Below are 14866 nucleotides of genomic sequence, written 5' to 3' on the forward strand. Positions count from 1 at the left end.
TCAAACTATTTGGATAACTCACAACATAAGAGATATTGACAACAGCAGACTAAGCAAAAAAGTCTTCAAAGGAAACAGACAATATTTACAATATTTATAAAAATCATAGAATAACACTTAGGGTTGGAAAGGACCTTAAGACCATCCAGTTCCAACCCCCCTGCCACGAGCAGGGTCACCTCACACTAGACGATGTTGCCCAAGGCTCTGTCCAGCCTGGCCTTGAATACTGCCAGAGATGGAGCATTTACCACTTCCTTGGGCAACCCATTCCAGTGCCTCACCACCCTCACAGTAAAGAACTTCTTCCTTATATCTAACCTGAACTTACAATACAGGAATAAAACCATAATCTCACATAAAGCAGAAAAAGTTGGAGTTAGACATCCAGGTCACCTTTATCATAGACAGAATACAGTATTTACCATAATTATAAAATTCATAAAAGAAAACACAAGACTATTGTGTGAAGCACTTGCACTAAGTACAATGGCTACATATGACAACAAAGCACTGCTGGCTATCTTCAGACCTATACAGGTCACCACAAGGCACAAGATGGCAGAAAAGAGAGGACGCCTCCAGGATCCTTTACACAGCTCTGCTCAGGAACCTGGAATCATAAGGAGGTTTGCAACACCCAGAAACATGCAAGGGAAGCTTCCTCTTTGCCCATAAACAAAAATGCGACAACTTGGATGGAGTCCTTCAGTCCTTCTCCCATTTTGTATTTAGTCATGTTAGTCTTTAAAACATTACAGGAAAATTACAGTATAATAGCAATATCTTAAACAGTTCCAGGGAAAGCAACTAAGTGGGCAGTCTGAACTTGTAACACATTCCTTCTCCAGAGGGAATTCTTCATGCCAGGGTGACCTGGACAATGATGTTTCGTATCAAAGGGTCTTTCATACGTGTATGTATGAATAAGTAAACACAGAGAAACAGTGAGCTAAGCAGTCACTGCACGTTCTGTTTGCAGGAAGGAGTTGTAGACATTACAGAAGACACTCAATTTCTTTAAGGAACCCTAAGAACAGGAAGGAAATATGGGCAAGTTGATAAGTATCCACACTCTAAAGAATAAGAAGGGTAGGGGGTAGGAATTTGGTTTGATTTCCTGAACAAGGGCCCAGACAGAGGAACATTAGCTGAGAGCAAAAACTGGGTCAGCAAACTATTTGTTCTAGTTCTCAAATACCCTTACCCTAGCCCAGCTGCATCTGTAAGGGCTGTGAATACAAGTTTTTACTATTCAGATAAATTATTTTGTAAAAAAGAAAAGATACCTTATGCTGAAACAACACCTACTGTCAATGGAGTTAGCAAATAAGGGATCTCCTTCTTGTGTCTTTTCTCTGTAAGAAAAATATGCTAGCGTAATTTTGATGCACAGACTAACTAGGATGTCCGTCACTGTGACTTGAGAGGCAACATCTCTTCAGATTCATCTCATGTGCACAGTCTGACAGCTATCATCAGTACTGAAAAAACACAGGCCAAGCTTCTTGGTTGAGACTGAGTGCTACATATAGGAGCTCAACCACTAATCTGTATGCCAAAGATGTACTTGGAAACCTAGCTGATAACTCTATACAAGGGTCAGATAGAAACAGAGCATAAACAGTGCCTTATCCACTTGTAATATCCCCAGGTATACTATTATGAAAGGTTCTTCCAGTACTGGCAGCACAGTTGTGACATGCATGAAAAAAGCAGACACTGACAGATTTGGAAGTCCTAACAAATTAATAATCAGTGTAGCAAATTTATTATGTTAGAAAAAAGTGAAGGAGAGGAGAAGTCCTGAAGGACAACTGACCTGTCCAGATAACCAGGCAAGCCCTGACCTATGTAGGCAAGCAAGCAGCTGTAGCTGAAGAAACAAGAGTACAAAGTGACAAATGCCTTGCATTTATGAAATACAAAGTCTGGTATCTATTTTTACCATGTTAGTAGTACCAGCTAGTTAATAGTTCACAAGTTTTACATCACATTATACATATTTGCTAAATTGAGAAATTATTTGCTTTGCAATAGCACAAACAAGTTTTATTTATAACCAGAGCTGACCACTCAAGATTGCAATAAGATTTCAACAGAGCACAGGGTTTCCCAATCTTTGCGTCTGCAGCACCATACAAAACAACAGGAAAAGTGAAAATACCAAGCACTGCCTGTCAACCAAGGTAAGGCCACGGAATCAGCAGATAGCAACACAAAATACAAACACAAAAATAAGTTGTGACACAGGAAACTGGTAAAGCTTGGAACTTCTTGCCACAGGATGAGGATTCACACGGAAACTGGACAAATGCACAGGATAAATCCAACAAGGGGTGTTAAGAACACGAAGCCACCTCTAGCTCTATAAGCTCCTAAATACCAATGCATGTCTGTCATATATTGCTTGCATACTTATGCTTAGAAGCTATCTTCTTCCTTAGGGGATGGGCATCCTTACCAAAATCTTAGTCCTCTCTGAGGAAGGACACCAAGAAGCCTAATGAATGAAAACAAAACAGGAAAGAAGTCAAATGACTATGAGACAAAATTAAAAACCCCACAGAAGAAAGGATGAGGGCTGAAATATAAAAGTTCCCAGAGACACCAGGCAAAGCACTCTAACAACCCAAATAACTCCCCAAAGGCAGTCAAGAAGCCAGCAGACACTATTCAGAGATGCTCTGGCCAGCGATCCACATAAAACGACAAAGGAACAGAAAAACTCTGCAACTTCCAGAATCTCATTTGCCAGGTTTCTTCCTTCTCCCCTGAACAGCCAGCTTGGCTAGGACCGGTGGGTGGTCCTGCAACTTGGCCAGGCTTCAGGCTCAAAGGGTATAAATAGAAAAGTTAGGGACAAAGCACACTCAAAGCCTCAGTAAGATGTGCTATGGGTTTGGGTTGCAGTTCACTTCATGCATGATTAGCCACATGATAGAGATCCTGATGTGTATCTGCCAAATGTGCCAGGTTGCAGCACAACTCTCACACTACCCATCAACTTATCCCCAGTGAAACACAAAACCTGTTGAGCGCTAGCTAGCTCAGAGCTTCCTGGTCCCTCTGCTTCAGGCAGGAGGTCTTGTCACTTTGCAAATGGGTGAGAAACAAAGGGCAAGAAAACTAAGCAAATGGAGCACAACAACATAAAGATGTTTCATAGCTTGGAGGCATTCTGGGTGGATATTATTCAGCATACTTGGACTGCATGCAAGAGGGTGGTCAGAGAGTCTCACGGGGAAGAAGCTTAAGCAGCAGCTCCACAACAAATATAGGATCCTGAGCCAGAGATTTCTAGTTTGACCCAGCCTGGTTTATGTTACAGCTATTCTGGAATTCCAAATTTCAATGGAATGACTCGCCTGTTTCCAGAGACTCAAGAAAAATCAAAACACCCAGTGTGTCCCAGTTTTGATTCTTACATACAGATCAGGTAAGATCTGTTAACCACGATTTTGCTTTGTTCCACGAATAAACTGTCACACAGCAATCTGATGTCATTGATTTCCACAGCCAAAGTCAGAACACCAAGAGAAAAGGCTTAAGAAAAAAAGAAAACGTACGCCACCCCTCCCAAACAAACACAACAAACCTACCAGACACACTATCACAGTTTCCCTCCTGAAGCGGAAAAGAGTAATTCAAGTCCTGCCTCTGACTGGTTTGTACTCTCATGCAGGTTTGTACTCACCTGAACTATCAATTCCAATCTGGAAACCAAGCCTGTTTCATTGTCACCTCATTTCAGAAACATACAAGTTTCTTGTTAGCCTCAGTCCTGAGAAATACAACTTAAAACAACAAACCAAACAGATCTAGCATGTTCCCTGTGGAGTAACACACAGCACTTACCTTCACCACTAAAATACATTTCCCCAAAACACCCAGTATTGCTAGTCTCCAATTCGTTACTGCTCTCTGACAAACAGCTGTGCCACCTACGAGGAAGCACAGATCTCCCACATCAAGCTTGTCATGGACTTTTGATATTTGTATTCAAGCACGGGAAGGTTGAAGTCCAACATTCATACAAGGATGTGAAATCAACATCCAGGTTAGTTTAAAACTAGGTAATAAATTTATGCAGATAGGGGTGGGGAGTTAGGAATCCTTGGAGTACTATACAGCAGCTATTAAACATTTAAAGTGGATGACAAAATGCATGCATTCCATTTAAATTAGAATCCTTTGATTTTTTTTAGGCTCACTCACCAAGATAACTACAATTTAACTAAAACTCCACATAGTTACAGCTAAGTTGTATAAAGATGCATCAGCACAAAACCAAGGAAAACAGGGAAATTTTTAACCATCTCAGCGACATAATTCTCCATAAAATATTCAATGTAACTCCAGGTACCATATTTTATTCAAACTCTCTGCCAAACAAATCTCTGCTTCTGTACTTCTTAAAACTGATTTATTACTGCCAAATACATTAATCCACATGTTAATCTGCCTCAGGTCACTTAAAGTTAGTCAGAAAGGACTTTTGTCAAACCATATACAATGTTGCTTTTGGTCCTCCTGGGAGTTTGAAATCAGAGCCTGGGAGAGATCCTCTACAACATAAATATTACAGCATGAAAACAGCAAGGAATGCAGAAGCCTTTTCCTGTAATCCATTTCCATTTTCTCTGCTTCACTTCATGGCATGTTGTTAAAGCCTAAAAGTTTCACTACATGAAGGCAGAGTTTATCTTGGTATCTTGTGTCACTGGAGTTGTGAAGCATAGAGCACTCACATGCCAGCTTCAAACTGACATTCACTGTACTCCTGCAGAGAGCGAAAGGTTGGCAAAGTTATACAACCGACTTCACCCATACTGCAAGTAGTACACAAGACTGAAAAACAGGCTCCAACATTACAAGTATTAGATTATATACAATAAGTGCTGGTAACATTTCTATACAAAGTCATATACCAAACAGTTTAAAGCCTCCCAATTGTACATCTTTCTTAATCAGTATTTTCAACAGAAAGCAGAACTGGTTTTCACAAACAGACCACATGCCTCCTAATATAACCAATTCTTTAGACAACTTACCAAATGACCCAAGATTTTCAGCACAATAGAATCAGAAGTTCAAAGATGAATAAGGACAGTTGGACAATCACTGAAGAGAAGCAAGTTTGGCATATACATCTTGCAAGTTTGTTAGCAACTGGATCACGTTGAACACAATATGCTGATACAGGTCTATTACCTGTCACATCCCCTGAAGCAGCAGTCTCCAATGCAAGCAGCAGTAATGCATACATTCTACACCTTTCCTTTTTATGTCTGCCTAGTGATTAATTTTAAGTGCCAGTAATTCTCATATACTCCATCATTAGCATGACTAAATGTCACTCTACAATAGGAATTATGCAGCTATGCTTTGGTTAACCCCAAATACCACCACTGTTACCTGTGACTTTGAATGCTGTAACAAACAACATCCTTACAGACTGTTCATTGATTACAAAGACATTACTTAGAATATCACCCAATTCAGGAGTCCCTTTGGCTTGAAACGAGAAAGTGTTCAAATATTCTGCTCCCTCACAACAGGATCTCCAGGAAGGGAGCACCGAGTTTTAAGGGAGTTGTAAGCTCCAAAGCCTCTCAAAAGGTAGTAAGATTTCAGGTGGTACTACAAGAACTATTGTATATATTACACAGCTAAAACGACAGAAATGTGGAACAATACCTTTGCAAGGATGACCTTAGACTGCACAAAACAATCACGTAAGTCTTGCAGGCAGATAAGCCCTCAGGCACTAACATAAATAATGAACTCCTGAAACAGAGCCAAAACATGAGTTTTCAGAGGAAAACAGTCATGGGTTCTGTGATCATGCTTTGTTTTTCACAATGACTTTATTGTGATGTGTACCAAGGGGGTATTTGAACTGGCTGACTGATACAGAAAGAGTCAGCTGGAAAGGGCTTACATGGAAAAATTAAAAACTAATGTCCTTCTGAGAAGATCTAGTATCACTTTTTCAATAGCATTTTAAGGCTCTGCTGCTCAAAACCCAAAGCGGACCTAGGTTACTGGCAGTCATGCAGAGCTGAAATGCTATGTCATAGAATGGTTTCAGTTGGAAGAGACCTTAAAAACCTTAGATCCAAATCACTGCCATGCGCAGGGACACCTTCCACTAGACCAGGTTGCTCAAAGCCCCGTCTAACCTGGCCTTGAACACTGCCAGCAATGAGGCAGCCACAGCTTCTCTGGGAAATCTGTGCCAGTGCCTCACTACCCTCACAGTGAAGAATTTTTTCCTAATGTCTAATCTAAATTTGCCCTCTGTCAGTTTAAAGTCATTCCACCTTGTGCTATTACTACCTGCCCTTGTAAAAAGTGCCTCTCCAGATTTCTTGTTGGAGTATTTGAGATTTTTCAGTATCTCCCTTTCCCTACACTGACCCATACACTGGAGTCCTTCCGAATCAGTTGACATAACTGGCATTTTCAACAGCATCATGTGCTAATTAGACGTTTTGGATAGAAACATTTATGCAAGTGCTGTGAAACTTGGTCAGCTTCTCTCGCTCTCTTATCAAGGACCAGCTTAACCTGAAATTCTGAAATTGCCTTCACAGAAGAAAACAGGAAATAACCTACTTTTAGCCTTCAGAGGATCAAGGACAAATTATAAGTGTTTTACAGATACAGTAGCTAAAACCAATATACATCTTCTCAATTATTTTAGCATCAAGTCAGCTCCTATTAAATCCAGCATTGGGTTTTTGTAATCCAGAAGGTTTTAATGTTTTATTACTGATCTTCCTTCTCTACAGTCTTAGCTGAGATAAGAATACCAGAACAAATCCTAATACGAAGAACAGGAAGCTTTGACAAATTACAGTGTGTTTCTGGAAGGTGATCTAAAAAGCCAGAAGGAGGAAAACAAGCCCACCAAAAACTACTCCTTTATATCATTCACAGATGTGAAATTAATAATTCATAATTATCAGGTGGTCAGAATTTTTTTTCTCCTCTTCTATATCAAAAACGCATTTGAAAATTGCCCCTTAAGAAATATCTTAAAAATCAAGTCTCAGCTACCTAGCAACTTCCTTCACTGCATTAATGAAGCTTGTAAAAAGGATTTTTGTAATACATCCATTATTGAACTATTTCTGTAATGCTGCAGAATTCATATAGCTGCCAAACTCATTAAAAAGTCACAAAATAGGAAGTCAAAGAGCAGTCACACTTAACTATGCATGTTATGATCACCAGGACACAAGCCTTTTTTTCAGTATCCCCCTCTTAGTCTGGACTATACAAAGGTCAGAAAAACAGTAAGTAAAGCTTCTGTTGACTTTGTCCTGCTTTTATCAACTCTAAGGACACCCACCTCAGAAAATAATCCATTTTGTTCCCTACTGAAGGTATAGAAGGCAGAAAGCCAACAGTTGGCACTTTGTCACGTAACTACTTTAATAAATTATGAATAGGCTCTTCCTTTTCTTTCTACAGTCATGTTCTGTTAAAACAAAATATTATTGGCCCAAAAGATTAACACTGAGAACAGCACAACATTTCTGTTATCAGCCTTGTAATGCTATATGCTGTTCTAGGGAATACAGAGACACAAATAACTGCTTGAACTAAAGCAATTTGCTAAGCACACTGTTCTTCACAAGCAAATTGATTGTATCCTCCCATAATGCTAGACTAACAGTTTTCACCACCACTAACTTGTCTCTACAGCACTAGTATTTGTCTAAGTAATACAAGCCCACAAATTCCACCAGCCATAGAGATCAAGACATAAAAGATTAGGAAGGAAAACAGAAAAAGTACACCCTTCAGTCTACACCAGGGAATGACAAGCACTAAATCTCAGAAGCAGTCCGCTAGGACATGCTGTGCGGCATTCCCCATAACAGAAGCATACCTAAACTGTCAGCTGAGAGAAGCTGAAATGCATGTTCAGCGGCTCTTCATCTCAAGTCCTACTAGCCATCCACTTCCTTGTTTCAAATGCTAAACTCCCTTTCCCTGCAGGTAAAGGCTTACCAGTACTCTCAGAACTGACCATATAGATAGTCTCAGCTATACTTACCTTTGCAGCACTGCATGGCTTTTTAAAACAGCTCCCACTGCAAGACTGGGAGACACAGATATATCTAGAACAAGCAGGAGTTAAAGACTAGCTAAGGGAACCAGAGGCAGTATTTGCTCTCAGAAGGCACCTTTTGCTGCTCAATTCAATTATCCCATTTTCATCAGAAGTTCTGCATTTTACAAAAACTCAGAAACATGCAGATGCTTGTGGGCTTGAAGTCCCCCTCAGGGTAACAGGTTCCAAAACCTAGTATCACCCACCAAGTATTTTGCACAAGGAATGAAAAGAACACAAGTGCCTTTATTAAAGTGTGCAGAATTACATGAAGAAAACGTGCCTGTTTGTTCAGATATCCATAAAAACCTTATTTACAAAAACAAATTTATGACAACATTTTGAGAAAATCTTACCAGTCAAGCAATAAACATCCATCAGTAAGGAGTTAAAACAGGAACCTCACCAGACAGCTGTCATTAAAACATAAAAACCCACTAGGAGTTCCTATCAACAAAATGACCCTTACCTAAAAGGTGTAGAACTGCTTAACACACCCAGTGACCTCCTAATGAAAACTGTAGCATGTAAATTGTCATCCTCTAGGCCTAAACACATCAGTACAACTGACTTTGGCTTCAAGCAAGGAATGTCAATCTCTGCAATCCTCTAAGAAGATGCAACCAAACAGGTTGGGGAAAAGAGCATTTAATTTGCTTAAGAGGAGAAGAAGGAAAATTGAATGGATATGAAAAATGGCTTTAGCACACTTATCAAAGTCAGCCTTAGCCACACCTTATCTTGAATGTATGCAAACAACCATAGCTATATTTAGAAAAACAACAATTCATGTTGGCAAAGACAGCTATACATTTACATGATGTATTCAAATGTAAGCAATGTTCTAATGACAGGATTTCTACATTTAGTATAAGCTTGGTTTTCAGCATTAGATGAAGAAACATGAATGCTAACCATTTTGAGAGAAAATACAGCCAGAAAGAGGAGAATAAGAGAATGGGGAAAAATAAAAAAAAAAAAAAAAAATGGAAAAAGCCTTTCCTGCAGCAGGTCTTAACATAAGAGTGCAATGTACTTTGATCTGCTGGCAGAACACTGCAATACCCATTTTAAGTATTCGGACTTGACTTTCAGCCCCTTCTGCAAGTAAATGGCATACTCTCCTGCTTACTGCTGTCTAAAGGTACCTTAGAGCCAATGATTACAGCTCTGCCTGTTCCAACACTTTCTTCCTGTAAATAGTGCCTGACTATTTTCTGTTCTCACAAGGGCTTAATTAGTCCTGTTCACAGAGAGCTGCAGCAGCTGGCACATCCCAGCAGACTCCACTGCATTTTCACAGCTACTGAAATCCATCTGAACCACACTGCAAATTTTTCTACACGGACAATTACACGTTCTGTAAACGTTTTATTTACCTATACTTTTGAAGACACCTTTCTGCAAGCAATTTAACCACAGGGCAGGCCTGAGAAGTCCCAGAACATTCACTGACACATAGACATAGAAGGCTAAAGAACGTTGCTGCGTGGCCAGAAAAAAGTCTCTCTCCTCCACTAACAAAGCAGCAGAGAGATATGCAACTCTAGAATACAAGAGTAATCATGGCTACATACAACAACAAATACAACTGCCATCTTATTTTATACCCATCAGCCCTACAACATATTTCATCTGCTCAGGAGACCATTAACCTACAAATAAAAAACCCAAATGAAACCTGAACAGTAATTTTCTTCCTACCTTGGCCATATCATAATTCAAACAGATGCCACTTAACAAAAACCAGTGAAGGATAAAGATATTTCCATGAGGTTCTGAAAATTCCAAAGAAATTATAATTGAAAATTATGCTAAATCAGAAGGCAAACTGGAATTAGGCATACAACGTTTCCTCTTCAAAATTCTGAACACCTTAATTTTACAGACACCTCCTTGCTTCAAGTTCTTTGCTACTTCTCAAATCAAGCCGCAGCATAAACTGCAGCACCTCCTTTCCTGAGAGAGGCTGGCTCCTTATCACCACACCAGCTGCCACATTGTAACATGGTGAACAGTCTTCTGTATATAAAAAATTGCTACTGTGTCCTGAAAGGAAACCTTGAGGTTCATCTTCACATTGGACAAAGATTTTATTTTTATGTCAAACTATTGAGACAGACTTTCCAGAAAACATTTGTAATCACTGGGCAAATTAAACTCCAGCTCAGTTTTACAGTTACCTGATAATAAAAGTCTGACTCTCTCACTCTGCCAAAAAGAAGGCACCAGGACATTCTTTTCAATGCACTGCAACAGGAGCTATGTAAAAACAATTCACCTCGTGCTTTTTCTTAGTTTACATACTGATATGCAGCACCCTATTTCAGAAATAAAATGTTCCGGTAGTAGCAGCATATTCAAATAAACAAGTTAAAAAAGTTTTCAAAAATCTGTCATCTGAAGAAGCCTAATTAGTACCTTGTTTGCCTCCATATTCTTAATTTTTGATATTGAACTTGTCTTGACAAAGAAATTGCTTTAAAAAGCAGAGGCAGACAGTCACCATGTTAAGCACAATCAACTGAAATACAGTGTCTTGTAAAAAAGATAAGGCATTTCAAATAAGTTTTGTCAAAAAATGATAAATTTAGTCTTCTCCTTAAACACTGTCCCAAATACTTTTTCATATTCAATCTTGTGCAACATCTTTTCAAATGCACTAATACCGTCTGCCAGAAAATTCACAGAATGACTCAGACATAGACACTTTCAAATCATAAATACTCTAAACTGCTATTTCCATTTCAGAACTACTTCCACTTAAGCATTTGAATTGCTGATGGCATAATAATCCAACGACCTCCTGAAGCTTCCTTATCAAGATTTTCCTCATCAAGATTTTCCTCATGCACAGACAGCATCTCCACTGACGAAAGCAAGCCTTGTTTCTTTGCACAGTGTGTTGGACAGCACGGTTACACAAACAGAAACCCGTAACACTTGCAAAATGTTGAGAGCCTAATATTTGAGCATGTTTTGTACATGAATGCTTGACACAGCTCCTTGAACATGCAACTGAAGACATAAGATAACAGCAGAGACCCAAGCATTAAAGTCACTGGCATTACATGCCCTGCCAATTCCCATTAATTCTCATTCATGACAAATCAACAGAAAACTCTCACCTAGAGCTTTGCAAACTCCAGGTTTTTAATCCTGTATCTGGGAATTGGGCTTCAAGTCCGAATCTCACCCACACTGACAAACCACCGCTCACTAGTTACTTGAGCAAACCAGTAGTAATGCCACCAGTTCAACAGCACTGATACAATCCCATCTGTGCAGAGACTGGGGTGGGAGAGAGGTAAGGGAGAGCCCTTTGTTTATGTCTGGCTCTCCTGAAATCCTCATACAATTTAAGCTCCTATATTCATCACATTTCATTTTTATGTTTGAGAAGATACATCTAATAGATAAGAATCTGTTGAAGGAATTTTCACCATGAAAAGCTTTGTTAAAGTATGCCAGAAATGCACTCCTGTCCTTCACACCAGATTAGTTTTTTGTATCTGATTTATACTCAGAAAGCATAATTTTGAAAACCTGGATTGAACTGGGATGCAGCTTTTAACTCCACCATCACCAATTCCAATTCAGTTCTTCACATGAGCAACTATTCTCCATGGTTTTTACCACAAAGCTGCCAACAACCTTATCCACAGGCCTGCTCAGCCATATTCAGTTGTCAGTTTAGGCAAGCAAATCATTTCCACATTTGACCAACTAATCTTACACTTCCAACATAACAAATGAACTTCTTTCAGGTTTCCTACTATATGAAGACTGTGAGTGTGTGTTAGGATTAAGTGTCACAGTACAGATGAAGCTTACACATAATAAGTTATCCCTATTGCATAAGAGCCACAGCATAAAATCTTCATAGCTGGAACTAGCTAATACCCCTACAGGAAAACAAACCCAGAACACAAGCACTTCCTTTTCTGTATAAACAATATTAGCTCATAGCTGAAGATAACAAGGGAAACAGGCTGTGTCTTATGACCATGCTGTGCCCATAATTCCATGACACAACATCTACTTGTGTCAATCATAACGATATTTCCTGCTGTTACAGCAGCTAATCATCAAATCTGAAGTAGTGTCAAAGTTCTGTAGAAAGCAAGCACTTCGCAGCTGAAATACTACAGAAAGGCCTCTGAAAGCCAAGAGACTGAATACTGAGAGAGAGGACTGTCAGCTCTTCCCTGGCTTCCACAATAGATCCATGAAGGCCAGAGCTGGGAACGAACCAGGAATTTAATACTCCCTGACATAAGGGAGCGAAAACAAGAGTTTATATTACACATGAAGACCTCAACTCTTGAAAACCAGGTTATGCCCAGAAGGGTTTGCCCAGAGGACCTGGCCAATTTTATAAGACCTGGCCCATTTAAAAAAAATACGCAACACAGTTGTGATACACCAGACAATTCAACTGAAGAACTTCAGTGCTGCACTAAGAACAAAATGTACCGTTAAATAAGGAGTAATAGCAAAAAGCTTTTCTGCTATGTAACAGGTGCACACGCTAGTTTATGTACACAAAGTGACAAAGCCTGTATTTCAAAAAAGTTGTAATTTAATATTAATGGTTTTCTTAAACAAATGTCACACACATATCTACTAAAGCCACTTAATCAACTGACTTGTATGGCTACGACAAAAAGAAGCCAACACCGCCTGAAAAGCTCAGCAAGAACAGCTGTCATATCTTCTTTGTCTTCTACTCGATTACCATATGTTTCAACACCCTTGTTGCTCATCCTAAGCAAAGGAGAGATTAACACCCGACTCTCTCAGTGAAAAAAAAAAAAAAAACAAACAAATAAAACACCACTAAAAACAACACACACAAAAATAAACTTCTTTAAAAGTTTATTTAACTGTCACTTGGGAATATCCGAGTTTATGGTTACACTGGTGCTGAATATTTATATTACCCATTGTTGATAACACTGTCTGTTTGTGTATGTATCCATAAACACTAAACGCACAGGGAGCACTCTGCAGGGGCAATGTAAAGCTCCTTTACTGGGCAAGAGAAGTTCTTATTTTTATGGCATCTGTGTAACGAGATTTTTAGGAGTAGCAGCAGCCTTCCCTGTTCTAACAAGCAATAAGTGTACAGAAGGCTACGAACAAGGCCCACTTACAGCGCTCTTGACCCACTTAGGGTGCTTCGCCCGCCCAAAGCCTCCTCCAGCAGAGCACTTCCAAGCGCTACTTCGTGCCCCTAAGCAAACACCCTGACCGCAAGCCTGGCTCCCTCCTGCCCCCGGCCAACCGCCCGCAGCGCCAGCTTCCCGCCGTGCCAGCAAATTCGGCCGCGGCCCCGATCCCCGCCGTTCCCGGGGAGCGGCGGAAGAGAACGAGGCTGCCCGCCGCCTCCATCCCGCCACGGAGGCTCCTCCTCGCCGCCCCGCCAAGTGGTCGGACGCCCGGCCCTGGCCCGAGACCCCCGTCCCCGCAGGCAGCGATCAGGCCGCGCAGCCCCTCCGGTGAGGAGCAAGGGCGCACGGACCGCGCACGGACCGCCCACGGGCACTCACCTGGCAACGGCCGGCGCCCGCCCCGGCGCCCGCGAGGTGCTGCCAGCCGCCCCGCGCCGCCCCCCTCCTGCGGCCACCGCTGCCGCCGCCACCCCGGCCCGGTCGCCTCCTCCTTGCTCTACAGCGTCATAATCGCACGAGGCCGCCGCCGCCAATGCGAGCCGCCCTGCCGCACATGCGTACGGCGCGGCGGAGCGGACCGGAACGGAACGGGGCGCAGCGAGCGCGGCTGCATCCCGGGGAATGTAGTCAGACGGGCAGGAGGAGGCCTCCGCACTGGCTGCGGAGAGGCGGGGAGCGGCGGAAGCTGGCTCTGATTGGTTGAGGGCGCGAACGACGTTTGCGAGGGCCGTCGTAGGGGTGATTGGTGGCAGGGCCACGGGTGGCCCCTCCGGAAGGGTAGGGATTGTGTTCGCGTCCGTTCTGCTCCACGGGGAAGCGGTGCGGAGTCGGGGAACGGCGGAGCCGCCTGCCCCCAGCGGCAGGTTCCGGGCGGCGGGGGCGCTCCCGTGGACGGCAGTGTCACCCGCTCCTACAGAACAGTCGTGTCACAGGAGACCCCAGTCCACACAGCCCTTCCGTGACGGAAAGGGGCACCCCTGGTGACGGTTCAGAGTAGTCCAGGCTGAGAGAGACACTGTGAAACTCACTGGGGAAGGGGAAAAAGCGTCCCCCGCGGGCACCGCAGCAGCCGTGGGTCCTGCTAAGGCGGGAAGAGGCTCCCCTAGATGAAGGTTTAACGCTTGGGACCTGTCGGTGTGCTCCTCGGCATGGCACGGGGTAGGTAGGGAAGCCACAGCCAGCGCAACACCACAACGATAATGAAAACGACATCAGTCCTGGTGGTGGTGGAGGCATCTGGGAAGCCTGCTATGTGTGACAGGGCCCAAACACCTCTGTCTGGTATAGAGGCACGGCTAGGGAACACCAAGGAGAACAAGAAAGTACTCTCTTGAGTAATGGAAGTGTCAGCAGAGTAGCATTAAAAACCATGGGAGGTGGAGATTCCAGCCTCCAAGATCGCATCCTGGGGGGAAATGGTGGAAACCCTGTGCCTGCAAGTTGTACATTGAGACAAGTCAAAACACTGAGAGAACAGTGTCCTATTGGAAGGCAATCTTAACAACTGCCAAGGAGAACAATTGGATGATCCAGGAGGATCTGTCTGTCTGTAATTTTTGTTGCT

General features: G+C 42.1%; 1 protein-coding gene across 4 annotated transcripts in view; it reads right to left on the reverse strand.

Moving 5' to 3' along the window:
* Positions 1–13815, reverse strand: part of ADIPOR2 (adiponectin receptor 2) — a 44811-nt gene extending 30996 nt beyond the window's left edge. For 2 of the 4 annotated variants that reach the window (XM_061444756.1, XM_061444751.1), the window contains exon 1: positions 13681–13815. The gene's annotated coding sequence lies outside the window, so the exon portion shown is untranslated. The other 2 variants (XM_061444753.1, XM_061444752.1) reach the window with 2 other exon arrangements.
* Between the last annotated feature and the right edge of the window lie 1051 nt (positions 13816–14866).

Source organism: Pezoporus flaviventris, unplaced genomic scaffold (genome assembly GCF_033815535.1).
Source record: "Pezoporus flaviventris isolate CSIRO_AGI_PZ_B2104156 unplaced genomic scaffold, CSIRO_AGI_Pfla_v1 ptg000002l, whole genome shotgun sequence".
Taxonomy (NCBI): Eukaryota; Metazoa; Chordata; class Aves; order Psittaciformes; family Psittacidae; genus Pezoporus; species Pezoporus flaviventris.